The sequence below is a fragment of the Thermobia domestica genome, chromosome 1 (assembly GCF_964235325.1).
Source record: "Thermobia domestica chromosome 1, izTheDome1.hap1.1, whole genome shotgun sequence".
NCBI lineage: Eukaryota > Metazoa > Arthropoda > Insecta > Zygentoma > Lepismatidae > Thermobia > Thermobia domestica.
In genome coordinates this window covers 265,474,646-265,494,970 of record NC_137454.1, presented here as the reverse complement: position 1 = coordinate 265,494,970, position 20,325 = coordinate 265,474,646, and the positions used below count along the sequence as shown (strand labels likewise).

General features: G+C 34.0%; 1 protein-coding gene across 3 annotated transcripts in view; it reads right to left on the bottom strand.

Moving 5' to 3' along the window:
- Positions 1 to 19,063, bottom strand: part of LOC145660877 (glutamine--fructose-6-phosphate aminotransferase [isomerizing] 2-like) — a 364,008-nt gene extending 344,945 nt beyond the window's left edge. For all 3 annotated transcript variants that reach the window (XM_081726310.1, XM_081726317.1, XM_081726323.1), the window contains exon 1: positions 18,931 to 19,063. The gene's annotated coding sequence lies outside the window, so the exon portion shown is untranslated. The remainder of the gene's footprint in view (positions 1 to 18,930) is intronic.
- Positions 19,064 to 20,325: the final 1,262 nt, after the last annotated feature.

Sequence of the window (20,325 nt, the reverse complement as noted above, 5' to 3'; positions counted from 1 at the left end):
CTTTAAATGTTGAGGCGACAGTCCGTCTATTCCTGAAGTCGAACCGCAGGGAAAACTATGGATGGCCTTTAATACATCATCCTCATTAACTTTTAAGCATGGGTCTAATTCATTTGGAGGATCTGGCATTATTTGAACTCTAGATGGTGATGGATGTTTTCCATGCAGGAGTTTATAGGTTTTCTCACTTGCAGGAGCCAAGGTATCATCTGAAGCTAGCAATCTCAAAGCTCCTTTTGTATCAAATTTAGAAATTTTGGATATTATCCTATTTGTTAAATCAAAATTACGTTTTCTACTAGGAGCGGGAGGAGTGTCCGTAGAGGAGGTTTCGTTTAGATTTTGTTCTATGATGTTTGTGAGAGATGTTCAGCTACGATTTCTGGGTAGACATAAATTGTAAAAAGAGAATAATAATTTCTTCCAAGAAACAAAATCATTCTTGTCGATGCATTCCTCTACTACAGATGAGAGTTTTCTTGCTGCTAGGTTTCTAGCTCCTCTTGGGATTCGTTTAACCAGCCAAGTACTTGATTTTAATTTAGTGGGCTCTTGAACAAAATCCTCCGTATTGGTTGTAGGTATTTCCTGTGTGGTATATTTTCATGTTTTATGTATGCTCAAATCCTTTTTTGTTGCAAATTCCTTGCCACATTCCGAACATGTTTGAGCTTCGATGTTAATTGACAAAGGTATGTTTTGCGAAAAATTCACAGTATTATTTTCCATATGAAACAATAGAGGTACAGATATTTCGTTGAAAGTATCTTCATTGTTAGAAAGTTTTGAAAAATTTAACGTTAGCATACTAACCGAATTCTACATTTTCGATTATGACACTTCAACCGATTAACCAAATTAAAAACAGATTTCACAAAAATGATCTCGAAGACTTCAAAGATACTTCGCGTTACATTCCACACATTCAAAAAACCTGCTACCTCACTTTCTGTAAAATTTATTGCACAGAGACGTTTTCAACTCACTATATTTAGCAATATAACAATATACAACAATCAGATTGCTTGTAAGATTAAAATTATAAGAAAATAGTCACTGGAGGCAAATAGTTATTGGAAAACTGTACGAAAAACAAACTTCTAGAAACTTTATATATTTTCTTTTTTGCTTATTTTACATACACTCTCTTTAAATATTATGGACAGACGTTCGATCAATCAGAGATAAGGATTTGTTTACATTTTCCAGGTTTGATCAATCACAAACAAGCATTTGTTTACTATCTCAGGTGTGTGTCCACGTATCTTAGTAACTGCCTTTTCACCTTTATATAAATGATTCTTATATTTGCATTTGTATCTTGGTTACTGTTCTTAGGTGCTGTGAGAAAGATTTGTTATATAGGTATATTATTATCGTATAAGTAGTTACAAGAATGAGCGGTCAGAGTGCTGGTTGCGGATATAATAAGAAAATAATATAACGACGTCGATAGTGAGAGGAATTCCAAAGGCCCAAAGACCAGCAGAAGACTAAAGGAGTGAGTTCGTCATGAGGAAATACGCTGAGTTTAGGAATTCACAGATAAACCATGAGAAGACACATATGTCATTTTTAAAAGCTGTAGAATTTAAATTCTAGGGATTCAAGGTGTAAACGTGAAATGTTCTTATATTATATATATATATATATTGCTTTGTAAATATTAGCATGCAGTACAAGTATATCTCACAAAGGAATGACGCTTATACATTTTATTTCGGTGCAAAATTTTACACAATTTCCTGAATCCTGTTGTTGGCAACGTCGCGGTAGAAATTTGTGCAATTTCAGCACTTTCTGCTCCTCGTTAATAAGTCATAGATTACAGAGCTTATCAACGTTCTGGTCCTTAGAAAAATTTGCGCAATGTCGTTGCACCGACCCTGCAGCCTTCTTCACTGTTTTTGCGTAATGTCCATATAGTACAATACTTCTTACGAAATATCTTATACGACATTTTCTTAATTCTCTATTCAATGACTCTCACAATAAAACTTTTCTTCCTCCTGAACGTCCCTTTCGTCCTTCGTATCGTTGCTCTTATTTCATATTTGCACTTCATGTCCTTCCTAATAATACCACCCTGACATCAAAAACTTGTCATCCCCTACTTCTATCTTTGAAACCGACTGCTTCGTTCCAGTAACAATGACATGTATGTCTTTCCAACGATTATTTTCATTCCATATTCATCCCTTTCCCTAAGTTTTCTAACAGCTGATTAATTGTAAACTGACATGGCTGTGTGCTGATCGTTTGTCAACAGAAGTTGCGAAAGTTTAATACTTAACCTAAAATTTGTCAATAATTTGGGTTTGACTTCTTATATTTATGTAAATAATGTAATTCTAATTGGGATTTAGAATTAGCATTCGAAAAAGACCAAACAACAAATATCCGCGAAAGATAATGATTCAAGATTGTTTGCACGAATAAAATTAGCTCTTTCTATATTAAAATGCTAGGTTTATATATTTGTGGTAAACAAACGTTCATATGCTTGTCTCCAACCCTTTCGTAAATGAGACCTCGAAGACCATAAGTGCTAGAAATGTGCCGTTTTCACTGGTCGATTCCAAATTTTGTGTAAACTGTCCAGTTAAAATTGAATATTAAAAAAAAGGACATTATTTCTTTATTACACTTTTTAGGAGTACACTGGAAATGTTGAAAGTTTTAAAAAGTAAGGCTTCATTCCAACACCACATATTTGTACACAGGGGTTGTATATCTCTCAGGCATTTGTTTCATGGTCAAATGATAATGAAAAATGAAGGATAACCATTTCTCCAGTCTAAGACGAATCTTTATTGTTTTATAGTGATTTGCCCAATGAACACCATATATCACTGACATTATAATTAATTGTGTATGTAATGCATTGGCTTATTACATACTGCATGCAAGAAGAAATGTTTTTCTGTTTGAGGATGTTTTTCACTTGTGTCTGTAAAGAGACATGTACAGATGTTACGAGGAATGACAAGGAAATTAATGCTCATATGCGAATGATGCGCTGTGTAGAGAGCACGGTCCAGCTAGTTCTCTAACTTTGGTGCGCTTAGAGCTTCGAATACTTCGCTAGTTAGCGTGCTTCAAATGTAACTCTCAAATTTGCATTAATTACGACACTTTAAATAGTAATCTGCTGTAAAGCATCCGAATATAATCATTTTCATTGGATTCTTGTACAGATGATGCCACTGGAAAGTTCAGTGCATAGCTCTACGATTGTAAGATTAAATCTCACTGAGAAAAATCATCACTCACAAAAACTCTCTTACTTTCCCTTTTGACTTGGAAACGCAGTATGCTTCTTTCCTTCTCCGGGATCTAGAGTGTTGAATCTGACAATTCGATGGAAAAACGATTTCCACGGTGATTACTTCATTTAGGCAGCAATAGACGCAAGCTACGTGTTTAGTTATAGTCGATGTGGAGCTAAACCTGTAGTTGAAATCATATTTATCTAGCTAAAGACTTCTGACCAACTTCAATGATCCATCCTAAAACAGCTTCTTCTTCTTATTATTATTAATTATTATTATTATTATTATTATTATTATTATTATTATTATTCAAAAAATAACGAGAAAATAAAATTACAAACTAAAATTATACGAGATATGAGTGTCAATTAAGAGCATACTATTTCCCTACCTTTTTCTCCTACCTTGTTTTGTCAGTCATTTTTTAACTAATAAAATGTTCATTACAGAGTTTGTTTTACAAAACAGCTTTCTTTAAAATACAAATTCACAGAATATACCGAATATACGGTAAAAACCCGTTCTTTATTATACTGACAAGTAATATATCTGGCACATATCTCTACGCGTTACCGGTTCTCTAAAATTTAATTGGGTGTTGATTTAAAATTTATCCCTTTTTCAACAATTAAAAAGTAAAAGGTTATTTCTTTCTTGAAATGTTCATTTGCCAATGCAGGACAAAATTAAATGTCGACTAAAATCAGGAAATTAGTGTTATTATTCAATTCAAAATCTTTTGTCGTCACGAATTCTGTCGTGGAATTTGAAGATTAAAATATGTAAAACGATAATCACGACTGTTGTGTTGTATGGTTGCGAAACATAGTCGCTTACTCTGAGGGAAGAACGTAGACTCACAATATTTGAGAATAAAATCGTGAGACGAATATTCAGACACAAGGAGAACGGGAATTGGAAATAGTGGAAACTTCATATCGAGAAACTGCATAATTTATGCCGTTTACGAACATTGTTGGGGTCATCAAGTCTAGAAGGCTCAGGTAGACAGGTAATGTAGCCAGACTGAAGAAAGTAGGAAAGCTTTCTAAGTTTTTTTTTTACTGGAAATCCAATCGGAAAACGACCATTAGGAAGACGCAGATGGGATGATAATATTAAGATGAATCTCGTAAAAATACGAACAGAAAGTAGAAACCGGATCTAGTTGGTTAAGGGCAGAAGTCAATGGAAAGCTTTTGTGAACGCAGCATCGAACATCCGGATGCCATAGGGTGAAAGTGTTAGTTATGGAATGAAATCAACTGGACACTTTATGTGCAAATTCTGTTTATTATTTTACCAGAAGGATGTTAATATTCTTTTGAATTTGGCAGGGGTATTATAGCCTACCTCCTAATTTTTGGAAAGGGTGCATACCACCCCCCCCTTTAATTCTCGAAATTACCAAAAACATACTTAAGCAAAACGGAGTGAAATTTAAATTTTGGTGGGAGATTTGAATTACCATTAGGTGGTATTTTGAATGTATTGCTCCAAGGTTTGCTATGATAAAGATTTATCGCGTTATATGGTTATATAACTATAGGACCGGAGTATGTACATGTGTAAATTTGATGGATTTATTTAGTTCCCTTTTGGGTAAAAGATTGCCAAAAACGTAAATTTCGGAGCTTCTATTTTATCCTCTCCGGTAAGGACTGATTATTTTCCATGGTTGAGTATTGGGGTCAATTTTTTTTCATAGGACATGAGTACATTGATGTACTCCTTTCAAAATTTAAGAGAAGTACATAGGACTACTCTATTCATTTGGGAATTGTGAAAAAAAAATCGGCTAATGTTCTCTACGACTCAAATGTATGTATCTATTAAAATGCTACAATAGCAATTAATAGCGACTGAGTTCCAACCTATAACTTTGGCTTTCATATCTTTCATTTACGGTTATGTGTGATTTCTCGTTTAACAGAGACAAACAAAACATTTTGAATATGTGCACTTTAAATAAATTAGTTAAATATATCATTTTCATAAAGTTTATGTTTTAAAATTATTGTTCAAAGCCTTTGTATTTTAATAAGCCTTCTCTAAAATCAACACGTGAATTCTGCTGCCATCTTCCGAGTCTTTTAAACTATATGTTATGGACGTTTATATGTTTGTGGTCAATCCTTTCGACAATGAGATCTCGGAAACTACAGGCTCTAGAAAGATGATGTTTTCACTGATCGATTGCAAATTTCATGTAGATTGTCCAGTTCTAATTAAATATTTATAAAAAAACATGGCCACTATTTCTTTATTACATTTTTAAGCGCACATTGAAAGTGTTGAAATTTAAAAAAAAAAAAAATCACATCCTACGCATTATACATTCCAACACCACATTATTGTATATTGCGGTTGTATATGTCTCAGGCGTTTGTTTCATGGCCAAATGATAATGGAAAAGAAAGGATAACCATTTCTCCAGTCGAAGATGAACCTTTATTTTTGGAGTGTTTTGCCCAATGAACAATATATATAACTGACATTATAATTAATTGTGTATGTAATGTATTTGCTTATTACATACTGCATGCAAGAAGAAAGAAAACAATGGTCATACATGTATTAGAAACTCCAAACGGAAGTAAACTCAAATCTTACAAACGGTGCGAGATATTGAGAAAAAATAATCGACAAAAGTCTCCCCTTTATGTTACCCCTTGGCTTTTTTTTAATCAATACGTCTTTCACTTGTGTCTGTAAAGGGACAAATACAGATGTGAGGAATGAGATTTATGCTCATATGTGAATGATGCGCTGTGTAGAGAGCACAGGTTCAGCTAGTAAATTTGGTTGGATCAGCTTATCCGCTTTTTAAGTAAAAATAAATAAATAAATAAATAAATAAAATAAAAATAAATAAAAATAACACATGGTCCGTTATTAACTAATTTATTTTTTTTGGTGACTCTTTATGACATTATATCGCTTAATAGTTAAATATAGGGGTTCACAAATATTTGGTCTAGGAATTATTTCGTGCGGGTGGACAACAGATGGCGCAACGAACGGAGCGTCCCACAGTTCCGTGTATCCACACGTGTTGCAAACCCCTGTCATCGCGTATCGTTCGTAGTATAGGGCAGTGGATTAAAGCGTCAACAACACCAGTTTGTAGTTAAGTGAACATGGCGCAATTTGTGCCTGATAAAGTGTTTTTGCGGGGTGTCCTGCTGCATTACTTTAACATGCAGAAAAGTGCGACTGAAAGTCATCGTATTTTGGTGGAAGTGTATGGTGACCATGCTCTAGCTGAGCGAACGTGTCAGAAGTGGTTTGCACGGTTTAGAAGTGGTGATTTCGGCTTGGCAGACCAAGAGCGAGCTGGACAGCCAAAAAAATTTCAAGACGAAGAATTGACAGCATTGCTCGAGCAGGATTCGTGTCAAACGCAGGAACAACTTGCAGCAGCATTAGGCGTTGATCAAACAACAGTCTCCAAACGCTTGAAAGCAATGGGAATGATTCAAAAGATGTCACATTGGGTTCCACATGAATTGAAAGACAGAGACGTTGAAAGACGAAAAACCATTTGCGAATTGCTGCTTCAACGACAGAGCAGAAAGGGGTTTCTGCATCGAATTATTACGGTGATGAGAAGTGGATCCATTACGAGAACCCTAAACGAAAAAAGGCCTGGGTGAAACCAGGTGAACCAGGTCCATCACAACCAAAACGAGATATTCACTGTGCAAAGGTTATGCTGTGCATATGGTGGGATATGAAAGGTGTGGTGTACTATGAGCTGCTGCAACCGGGTGAAACTATGAATGGAGAACGTTATCGACGACAATTAATGCGTTTGAAGCAAGCTCTGGCCAGAACACGACCAGAATGGGAGAACAGACATGATAAACTTATTGTTCAACATGATAACGCTCGCCCACATGTCGCAAAACCGGTCAAAACCTATTTAGAAAATGTCGGATGGGAAGTTTTACCCCACCCGCCGTATTCACCAGACGTTGCTCCTCCGGACTACTACTTGTTCGATTGCATGAACAACGATTTGATTGGACAGCGGTTTACTTCTTCAGAAGATATCGAAACATGGGTCTCTGACTGGATCGCTTCCAAGGATGAGGACTTCTTTCGCCACGGAATCCGTACATTGCCTGACAGATGGGCGAAAGTGGTGGCTAGCGATGGACAATATTTTTCTTAAGGTATTTATGTATTTTGTGTTTGTACTACAGCTTCAATGTGTGCGTACCAACCGCACGAATTAATTCCTAGACCAAATATATAATTTGTTAAGACACATATAAATTTGGTTGGACCAGCTTATCCACTTTTATGAGTACAAAATTTCCAAAAATATAAACATTATCATGTGCTTACAACGTGGAAGGTTATTGACCTCATTTAACTTCTTTAATGAGACTTTAGTACAACGTATGGTTGTATAGTTGAGTATAAGGGTTCATTATCTTTCATAAGACCTAGTTACATTCATGCAATCCTCCTAAATTTTGGTACATAAAACCATCCCTTGAATTTGGGAACTGTCAAAAAGTAAAAGTTAGTCAATATTTTACAGAATGTAAATACATAGCTCTGTAAATTTGATTAGTCATGCTTGACACCTTCTATAGATAAAAGATTGTCAAAAACATACTTAAGCAAAACGGAGTGAAATTTAAATTTTGGTGGGAGATTTTGCATGAGGTGGTATTTTGAATGTATTGCTCTAAGGTTCGCTTCGATGAAGATTTATCGCGTTATATGGTTATATAGTTTAACAGAGTGGTTCATTTTCTTTCATGCAGTATGGATACATTGATATCTTAAGTTTCGTGAGGTGTATATTAGCTCATCCTGTTAATTTGAGAATTGTCAAAAAAGAAATCTTAGTACATATTCTCTAGCACTTTAATACATACTTATGTAAATTTAGTTGATCTTGCTTGTCTTTTATGAGTTAGAAAAAAAATATATGTAATTGATACGTATCATCACACGATAAGTTATTGATCTAATTTATCCTCTTTTTTTTTTTAATGAAACTTGATTGCATAATTATATTATATGACTGAGTACAGGGGTCTATTCTCTTGAACAGAACAAAGATAGAACGATATGACTTCTTAAATTTGAAGAGCACGTAGGATCACCCTCAAATTTAGGAATTGTCAAACAAAACTGTCTTTAAAGTAAAACTTTACAACAACTTCATACTTTGAACCTTAGGGTTGGCAGACATGATTTATAGCTTAAAGTCGTTAACAGAATCTGATTGGTTGGTGTTTGGTGAAATCTTATTGGTTGATATGTTCTGACACACTTCTTGTTTTAGAATGATTATACTAACTGTTTCTTTAGTTTGTATTTTTATGTTTTGACCTCATCAAAGGTGAAACATGATCATATGGATAACTGCATGATCTTATTTTCTACAGTGGTCTCTCGGTACACCCATCTTAAATTTGATCTTAAATTTGAAAAATGTCAAAAATTAAAATTGAAAAGTGTCTCTACGACTCGTGTAAATTTGAATAGTTCAACTAGTGGACAAAACGTTGATATATCTTTCTGTAAATTGGGTCATGTGTTCTTACGTCACATTACAAGGAGGTATCAAAAAGGTCGTCCCTTCTACGTGATTGCACGAACTACGAACCCCCTCGAATATGCATTTTATAGTTACGCTCTTGTATGTTAACCATGCAAATTCTGAAATCGAACTTTTTTTTCCTTTCTTTTTTCAGGTAGATCACTGAAGTTGCTATGATTGATAAGCTTGAAGCACGGAGCGTCAATAAGTTGACCTATCTTCTGAGGAAAGCAGCAAAGTAGATCCACGAAGAGATGAAAGTCCATCCTATGAGATAGTATCCAAGTGGAAACAGAATTCTAAACTGCACACATGACAACCATCTTTCACTAGAGATTTGGAAGACCATCTTTCACTAATGATGTTGCCTTGACGGAGAAACTTGAGAATATAATGGAAGACAGAAGGATAACCACTGAAAGTGTTATGTGTGCAATAGGTACGAGTTATGGCTCTGCTTGGAATATCATTCACAACCTGCTGCATCTTTTGGAAGTGTCACCACGGTAGATGCTACGACTTCTCACATCCTTTCAGAAGAGAAACCGCGAGAATGCTGCAAGAGAAATGTTGCATTGCTGTGAGGTGGCTGAAAAGGACCTTTTCGACAGACCAATGACGATGGATGGAAGTTGGGTTTATCTTTAAGACCCAAAAACGAAGAAAATGAACAAACGATGGGAGGAGCTCCTCCCCCATCTCTAAAAAGGCACGAGTGCAGAAGTCTACCGCCAAGATGATGCTTTCTGTTTTCTGGGACTGTGAAGGGATCATCATGACAGATTAACTACCACAGGGGCGAACTATTATTAGTACTTATTATTCCCATCTCCGAAGTTACTAGAGAAACTGAAGAAGAAACGTCGGTAGGGTTGGTCACAAAAGGGGTGCTACTGTTGGAAGACAATGTACCAACTCATCCGCCAATGCATTCATGATCTGTGTCGGGAAGTACCTAGATACAAAACGCGTACCTAAGGCCTGTACCTAGGTACACTTAGTATTTAGTATCTAGTACCTGTACCTAGGTACGACTTTCCTGTACCTATTTTTAGGTACATTTTTATGTAGGTCGCACACAAAACACATATTGCAGATTTTCTTGTTTCTTTGAAAGAGTTTTTTGATCCATCTCGCACACACTAATTTTTAGTGAATCATAATTTGTTACCTGCTTCACAAATGATCAAAATTCAGCTATATCATTATTTGTTAGCTCACGTTATTCTTGGTTTTAGTTTGAGCTAGTATCAAATTCAAAGCATCTTGAGGCTTGTAATTTCACTTGGTTCGGTTGGTCATATTTGGTAAGAACTGGCATCAGTGCTTTGCTTAGCTCACAATTGTGTGTGTTCAAACCATTCAATCTCTGTACTTCAAATGTCGAACGAGAAAATGTGGAACGACGACATGAAAGAAAGCCATATTTACGACGAAAAGTTTTCGTGGCGACAAAGGACTCCGGAAAAACTCTTCTGGATATACAGCACAAAAAAGCGTACAATTCTGCATTAGATAAGTGTTGTGCTTTCAGCAGATCTACAAAATTAGCGGATGTTTTCGACGATGTGGCTTTTGTCTTCCAGTCCCGTGTCCAACAAGATGGAATTCTTCATTCGACTAGATGACAAAGATTGTTTCGATTAAAAGTCATCTAGGAGACCTATGCGAGCGATTGAACATAGGCAGGTTCAAAACATCTGACATTGATTTTTTGAGTGAAAATATCACAGAATGAATCCTTTGGGGTCAGCGCTGGACAAACTGCAGGGCGACAACTGTTATTTGGGATTTGTTTCACCTTTAGTGTATCAATTGAAATCGAAACTTCAGTCCAGTCCTTCACGCATTTGGAATTCTGCGTGAGCTCTCTCTTGTAAGCTATATCTTGGATGGCTGGGAGAGTCGCTTCGCGTCATCGATTGACATAAGTTCTTTCTCGAGCAAGGCATACGTTCCCGCAACGTGCACTATCCCGAACTAAAATGGACCGAATCTGATCCCGAGAAGCTCAACATGTGCAAGCAGTTATTGTTTAGCGAAGCTGCAAAGTAGTCAGAACTAAAAACCGTAATTTAGGAGCAATGTCAGAGCCTTCTGACTGCGATTCTGATGACTTTTTTGATTTTCTGAATCAAAAGCCTTCCTCAGACACGCTTTCATCGGCAGGTAATACAGCCAAAATACAAATACTGTCCTATTTGGAGGACGAAAGCAAAGATCTGTCAGCATTGCATTCATTCCCAACTGTGAAACAGATCTTTTTAAAATATAACACAATTTTTCCCTCATCCGTCCCAGTCGAGAGGCTTTTCAGCACCGGAGGAAAAATTTTGACTGCGAGAAGAAACCGTCTAACTGACGATTTGCTTGGAATTTTAATACTTTTAAAATCAAGCTACGCTAAGAAGAAATAAAAAATCTGAAATTTTGCTACTGGTGAAACTTGAACTATTTCATTAGTCTCACAGCGTATTAGTAAAAGCTGTGGTGGAGAACAAGAGTTATAATGTGTTTTTGAACCATGAAAAGGACTGCTCACTTTTTATTAATGTAAATTGCGTTTATTGTAGTTATTTTCAAATAATATAAAATAGACTGCTTCTTAAATAGTGGCCTAGTACAAATTATTTGTGTTTACTATTCGCTGTACTTAAGTTTCAAAGTGCAGGGGAAATCCTGGAATAGAATTGTCTTAAGGAAATACAAATATGTTCACTGAACGCCAAAGTAGAGTTGTACCCTTAATCTACAAAACTCAACTGTCTTTATCTAATGTACAATAACCCCCCCCCCCCCCATGGTCTACTACTATAATTAAATATCATATTCTAACTTTATTTGACAGACGACTCTTCATTTATATATGAAAATTCTTAGGTAGCAACTTGTACCTAGCAAAGTACCCTAGGTACTTTGATCAGTACCTGTACTTGTACCTAAGTACATTGGCCAGCTAATACCTAATACCCGTACCTACGTACAAAAAATGAGTACCTAACCCAACATTGTTCATCCCACTCCATACTCATCAAGGACGCATTCTCACAGTCAGGATGACGTCATTTCTGACATTCAACTGTGGTTTCAAACCGAAACTGCAAACTTTTGCAAAACGGGCTTACGGAAAGTGAACTGTTGGCAAAAATGTGTTGCTGGTACGAGGACTATGTAGAGAAGGACAAGTACCATTATAGTGTCAGTTCTTCAAAGTAGATTTCTTCTAGGTGACTGCACGGACCTTCTGATAGATATGTCTTCAAAATAAACCTTTTAAATTTAGGACTTGATACTAAGTATTAAAACTTATTGATATACATCAGGAATTTCATACTTTGAACCTTAGGATTTGTGGTCATGATACAGTTGATGTCTTTCAAATCTCTGTTTAAAAATTTTCCGAACACTATTTTATTTTATTTTATTTATTTATTTATTTCAATATTAGTATTATAGTTACGACTCAGTCTAAGATTACTGATAAAAAGTTATTCTTGGTCCACTCTGATTCACCACTTTCAAATTGTTAATTTTATTAAAATTTTTAAAAAATAATTTCCGATCATTATTTGAATAGCTTTTAATTTGATTTCTTTAACCTTAGGATTATAGTTACGACTCTCAGTCTAAGGTCATTCATGAAAAAATTTTAGGACTTGAAACCTGATAATTAATGGGACTGAACTACATGCAAGAACAACAATTTCACACTTTCAACTTCAGTCACAACTCAATCTAAGGTCATTAGTGGAAAGTTATATTTGGTACAATTTGACTGGCAATCACATTTCAATAATTTTTTGAAATTTAAAAAAATGTGCACTGTTTTAATTTTTCTGTTTGAACACATTTGTTCAAATATTTTTTCAAGTTTGGAAAAGGAATATTTGAAATTTTGTTTAAAATTTTTGATCAGTTTTAAAAAAATTTTTGGTTGAACACCCTTTTTAAAAATCTGAAGTCATTAAAAGTTTGAAAATGTAATTTTTCTATTAATTTTTTTAGTTTTAAAATTTTGTGAACTCTGTAATTTTTAAACATTTTGATTGAAAGTTTTAGTTTGAAAACTTAAAATTGTGGTGAAGTGTTGTAATTTTTATAATTAGTTTTGATACTTTTGGATCGTACTTGAAATGATACAACACAAATATAACTCAAACGAAACTTTTTATTTATTAATACATACTGGTTGGTTAATTCCACACATTCATGTCACATAATGGAACTGGATATTTTTATACATTTTATTTTGCACTTCTTGCAGCAATTTGTCTTTAGCGCATAATTGTAATTCGACCAGTCTCAAGTCTAGGACAATATCTATAGGCACAAAATGATGTATATATCGTCATAAGCTGTCGTGTGTATTTAGAGATGGTGCACATGAATGTATTTAGGAATGGTGTCGACAGTCTACATAAATGTTCTACGAGATGTATAGTCGTTTTTCAAAACAGTACTTTTTTCAGAAATACGCTTCCCTTGCAACACATCTCAAAAGAATATGTTACACCTTCCAACGAACATGCAAATTTCACAAATTTCAGTTTTGTGACAGGTATATAATATTACAAAGCACATAAATACTTCGTCACCAAGTGTTGTATGTACTACTACTTCATTGTGCCTATTGATTTCAATTGCTGAACCTAGTTCACCATGAAAGTGATCATCAATATGGTTGATTAGAGTATTTAGTATTTTCTACTCTTCGATGTCCAACTGCACACCGAACACTTGCTGTACTGCCAGTTTTATTTCAGATTCAAACGAGGTCGTATGTATAAAAACTATCATTTGTTCTGTTTATAATGTATTTACTGAATAGTAATTGGCAAACAGGAATTCGTCATAAACTTTAACGATGGCTGTGCACAACTCTTCAACTAAAATGCTTATGCTTGAATGACTATCGTGAATGACATTGCTGTTGATTGGAAGTTAATAATGATAGGTAGGCTATGTACATACATCATTGTTGTCATCGAAATCGAAAGTTGGTGGTGTCATGCTGACATTGTAAGATCCAACAAATGACACACACACACAAAATCCTATACGCATGCTTTTCAACATTAAGATGTGATGGCATTTAAAGGGATTGTGTACTAAATAGAAAAAACAAGAGTTTTTCTTACTTTATAGTTTCCATGGGTAAATATCCTGCAGGTAAAATAATGTTTTGATCATTTTAAAGAATCACCAGTAATATCTTAATCAGGGTTGGCTGGTTTAAACCAAGGTGGTTTAAACTAGCTGTTTAAAAAAAAAAAAAAAAAAATTGGTTTAAACAAAAAAAAAAAAAGAAAAGAAAGAAAGAAAGAACGAAAAATGTTTAAATCGTGTGAACTTCACGGTGACGTTTCCACATACCAAACCATCCGCATTACGTTTATCTACTTTTCACCTTTTAATCAAGGGGTCCCGTGTTCAATTCTCGGTCGAACCACAACCCATCTTTCAAGTGTACACCAAGTAGCGATTCGAGGTGTCTCTTTAAGCGAAAGTCTTCTCCGTGGTAACGTTGGTATTTCATAAGGATTTTAAACCTAATCATACGAAATGAAACCAAATTACATATTTCTACTTTAATGAATGCCTGTTGCTTTATAAAGAAGCCAAGGTTGCTTAAACATATTTATAGAACTTGGCAAAATTTATCAACTGCCTACGTAGCTTTCAACATCAGCTTGGATTTGACTTTAATTTTATTGAATGATACCTACATACCAAATTTGTAATTTAATACCTCAGTTTTAGCGTAGTGATTATGATACGTTGACCTTAAAATTTTACACACAAATACATTTAAATAACAGGATTTTCCCAATGGCTAAGGCGGGAGTTTCCCGATTTATATATAATTCGGTATAATGTTTTTACTTGTGTATCTTTTTGTTCTTCTGAAATGACTCTTGACAATTACATTAACAAGCAGGCCTATGTAAAGATCGTATTTTTAACAAGAGTCCTTTGTGAATGAGTCGGCAATCGCATTTGTGACCAATTAGCCCCGGTTTCGTGTCCAAATGAGCAATTTCTCTTGGATGTAAGCCAAGAAGCGGTTTGGATTCCGCTTTAAGCTTATGTGACCTCTTCCAGCATAACCTTGTTATTGCATAATAACACCAAGGCGAAACAAACTAATTTCTGTCCATATATAATATAAATACATAGAGTAAATTATTTAAACCAAAAAAACCTGGTTTAAACCAAAAAACCGGTTTTTTTTTTAGTTTTTTCAATAAAAACCATGGTTTTTGCCAACCCTGATTTTAATACAAATGTCCTATCGAATAATTTGGATAGGTAAGATTCTGTACGGTTCACTGTGATGTAAAGTAGTAATCTTGGTAAATAATTTTAACATATGTGTTTTTAGAAACTGCGAACAAGTAGCCATGACGACGTCATAACATACTATTTAGAACGATTCATATATACAAACACCAGAACGTATAGGTTTGCATTATCCTGTTCTGACATGCATAACTGCATCATCATGGTTATGCAATTCATATGTAGTGTCATATGTTTTTATTCTAAAATATTCCGATTTCTTAAAAATGGTTCTTATTCTCAAAACTAATTCTAAATCAAGTTTCCAAATTTTCAAAACGAAAATTTAAAACAATTTTTAGTAAGACCAAAATTTTTAAATCTTTTCTTTTTAAAAAAAAAAAAAATTCCAAAGCACAATTCTGAAAATTTCAGACTAAACTTTTAAAATAATTTCCTTTAAATAAAATCGTAAAAATAAAACAGAAAAATGAGCAAGGATTTTTAAACAAGAATTTTAACTTAAAAATTCCAACATTTTCATACTAAAGTTCTAACGAAAATTTCGATTTTTTAAAAATAAAATTTTCGGATCAAAAAATTTTTATAACTTTTAAACTAAAAATTTTCAAAACTTTTCTAACAATTTTAAACTAAAAGCTTTCAAAAATTTTTAAACACAAGTTTCAAACTAAATCCGGTTTTTTAAACTATTCCACTACCAATGATCTTGAGACTATGAGACGTGACTACAAATCTTTAGCTTTAAAGGTTTAACATACACCACCCAATAAGATTTTACCAAAAATTAACCAATCAGGTTCTATTAATGGATTAAAACTATGAATCTTGCATACCAATCCTAAGGTTCACAGTATGAAGTAGTTGTCGCTAACTTTTATTTTGAAGACAATTCTTTTGACAATTCAAAATTTAAAGATGATCCTACGTGCTCTTAAAATTTACGAAGTTTACACTGTGATACCTATGTTCAATTCAAGATAGATTATGCGATAAAGCCTCAAAGAAGAACATTAGATCAATAATTTATCTTCTGATAATACATATTAATTATGTATATTTTCGGTAATGTTTTTACCTTAGAAGATAAGCAAGACCAACTAAATTTATAGAAGTATGTATTCAAGTTCTAGAGAATTATCAATATTTCTTTCTTGACAATTCGCAAATTAAAGGTACACGACAATGTATACCTCCCGAAATTTGAGAGAGGTATATCAATGTATGCATATCCTATCAAAGAGAATGACTCCTCTACTAAACTATATAAGAATAGAATACATCAAGAACAATATAGTAGGTAAAATACTTACATGTTTTGAATTTTTGGATTATTTTTTTTTAATCCACAAAAAGGGGACATACAGAATAATCAAATTTATCAAGGTATTTAGTCAAGCTCCAAAACATTAAATTTCATTCATTTTACAATTCACAAATTTAAGTGATGACCCAATGTACCCCTCCCAAAATTTAAGATGTGAGCATCAATGTACTCACGTCTTATGAAAGAAAATAGACCACTGTACTTAACTAGATAACCATATAACGAGATTAAGCCTCATCTTATAAACTTTGGAGCAATACATTCAAAATACCGCCTCACGCTAATTCAAATTTCCCGCTGCGTTGCGTACGTATATTTTCGACATTTTTTTTTTTTTTTTTTTTTAAATCCACGGAAGAGAACAGGCTGGACCAATCAAATTCACAGAGATATGTATTTACATCCAGGAAACATTTACTATTTTGTACCTTTTGACAATTCCCAAATTCAAGGGCCGGTCCTACGTATTCCCTCCCAAAATTTAATAGGATTGCATCAATGTAACCAAGTCTTATGAAAAACAATGAACCCATGTACTCAACTATGTAACTATATGTTGTAATAAAGCCTCATCAAAGAAGATAAATTAGATCAATAACTGATCATGTGGCGAGTATGTTTTATTTCTTTAGCAATTTTTTTCATCCATAGAAGGGATCAAATAGGACCAACCAGATTTACAGAGGAAATGTATTTACGTTCTTCAAAACATTTACCAATTTTTACTTTTCGACACAGAAAATTTAATGGGTGGTCCCAAATTTAAGAGGACTGCATGAATGTAACACAGTTTTATGGAGATACTTAACCCCTATATGCAACAATATAACCAAATAATGTCAAAGTATTATTAAAGAAGATAAATCAGGTCAATAATGGGCAAGTAGTGAGCAAGAAATTTAAGATAAAGGCATCAAAATACCCACGTCCTATGAATGAGTCACTATACTCAACTATTTAACCGTAAAGTGTCATAAATGCTCACCCAAGAAGATAAATTACGCCTGTAACAGACCATGTAGTGAACACATGATAATACACATTTTCGGCATTTTTTATCCACAAAAGGAGACAAGCTCGACCAACCGAATTTTAAAAAGTATGTATTTGGATCCTAGTAAACATTAACAAAGTTTTATTTTTTAACAATTCTCAAATTTAAGGGGCGATCTTATATACCCCTCTCAAATTTTGAAAGGGGTGCGTAATGTACTTATATACTATGACAGGGAATGGATCCATATACTCAACCATATAAGATAATCAAACCTCATCAGGAAGACTAAAATAGGTCAAAAACTTGAGAATTTCACGTTTTTGTCAAGTTTTTAGCCATAAACGAGAACGAGAATGGCCAACGAAACTTACCGAGGTACATGCCCCGGTCCTATACTACCAAATGAAATTTTTACTTTTGGCAATTTATGGAGGGAGGTGCTAAGTACTCATCTCAAGCATTCTGGGGTGGGCAAATGCACCCTTGCCAAAATCAAGATGACATTAACTCCTATGACATCATACCACCTGAGGTCCATCAGTTGATCAGAGCAGAGTCAGCTGAAGTCTCGTACATACTACTATGTGTTCATCATAAGACTATAACTTTAAAATTCGAACATCAAGAAGTGAGAAAATTACAAATTTTATCCAGTAACAATATTAAATTTGACAATTGGTGCAGGAGATCCACTGTTGCCTTCTCAGCTACGTCAGTTTTATAACGCTGAATTTAATTTTTATGCCGCTCCTGACAGTCTACCCTCAATGCCTCTCCCTTATTCATCCACTAAAAGCAGTTCTCAAACTTTTTTGACTGACAACATACTTTACTGAACGCGTACGACATCGCAACATATTTCTTTAATTTCTAATTAATAATAATAATTAATAAATAAGTCAGTTTCTATAAAGGAATAACTATACAGTACGATCGTTGTTATTGCCGTTGTAGGCTTTGGCTGGTATACTATATTTCAAAACTAATTATTAAATCTTTACTGATTTTTAAATTGTAAAATTTCGCGATATACCCAATAGTACTGAGCGACACATTGGTTGGGAACTACGCCCAAAACACACATGATGTAAATGTCTGCATTTGTGATATTGTGTTCACTTGTGATGAAAAAAGTTGTTTCTTCAACAGATTGTAGTGCCTTATGTGCATACACACAAGAATGAAGTGCATCCATATATGGAAATTTTACGCTATGTCGTCATACCACACTAACACAAGATGTTTATTTTTATTTTTTATGCAAAATAATGTGTTTCTATGTATGTATATTTTACCCGATAATCTACAGAAGCGTGGGTAGACAATGAAAAGGAGCGAAACAAAACAACAACAAAAAAAAAAAAAGTAAGAGGCTAACTACGTACAAAACAAATACTATGATAATGAACAAATTGAACATCAACTAAAGATGTTGATTTTCTGGTAAAAGTTAAGTTCTTGCTCTTACCTGCAGAATCATATCCACGGTACTCGAGCCTCTTTAATCCATTGATAAGAAGATCGAGAACTTCCTTTCTACTTTTTGGTGTCAAATAGTTAAGATATGCAAAAATTCCTGAAAGAAAGGAAATTTTACATAATTTATTGTTAGGAACTTTCGTTAATGCATTTTTATTATTATTGAAGCTAATTCGCTTAATTTAATTTTTAACTACCAGAATGGAACTTCGTTAACTTCATAAATATCGGATGTACGAGCCCAATTTCAGTATCTGATGGAAACAATTTTAGAGGAGCACCGGTGTTTATCACGGCTAGGTAGTACCGATAGATAGCATGATTGTCATTTAAATGACATATCAAATAATGTGTCGTGAACTGAATTTGTAAGAACTCACTGAAAACGAAAAATTAACATTTAAGCCATGTTACTTCACAAGTTTAGGAAAGGGACAGAAATAATAGTGACTATTCAATCAGGCTTTGTTTGCATACTGTCAAACTAAACACAACGACACAATGAATAAGGCTATGTAATAATATGTACCGTATAAAACACACATTCACATAACAATTTCAACACAATAACTGTCTTCATAAGACTTCTCTCCTTCTGGCTATTTGTGAGTTTGACACCTCTTATATATTTCCTGGAGATCAACTTTCAATTAGGTTCCGCCCCTTCATTAAAAGTAACACGTGTGTTATTCACTTCCACTTGCACAATTGCGCACCTGTCCAATTAAAAATATACGCTTTTTGCTGGATACATTCTTTAATTGTTCCCTTAATTTGTTCTCTTTTTTCTTTCTTTTCCTTTCTTTAAATAGAATCTTAATCTTCTCTCATTCTTTATCGCGAATTATGCATTTCAATTCACCACCTTGTATCCTGCCTTCATAATTTCCCTGCTTCCTCTCATTTTCTCACCAATGTCCTGTTTTCTGTTTCTATGAACTCTGTTCCTTCCCACGCTATCTTGTGGATTGTCTCTTTCTAATGGTTATATATTACGTTGTCCCTTTTTAACTTTACGTCATCTTTGCTGTTTTATCCTTTCTTCCATCTTTTTTGTTTCTTCTATTTACATTTTGCTACACTCCGCGTATCCCACTATATATAAATATGATATAAATATTTTATTAACTATTTACTTAGGGATTGTAGTTATACTTGGTAAATCATAAATGATCTATACAAATTATGAAATCTTTGAACGTCTTATATTAAAGGTGAACATTAAGAAGAAATGTATTTTTTCTTTATTACACCGTGTCTCTAGCTTATCGGAAATAATTACTCAGTAACTGCTTGAATACGTAAGTTTTCCGAAAATTATAATGTACCGAGAAAAGACAGCTCTTAATGTTATGTGTGAATTCATGTATAATTATTATCTGTT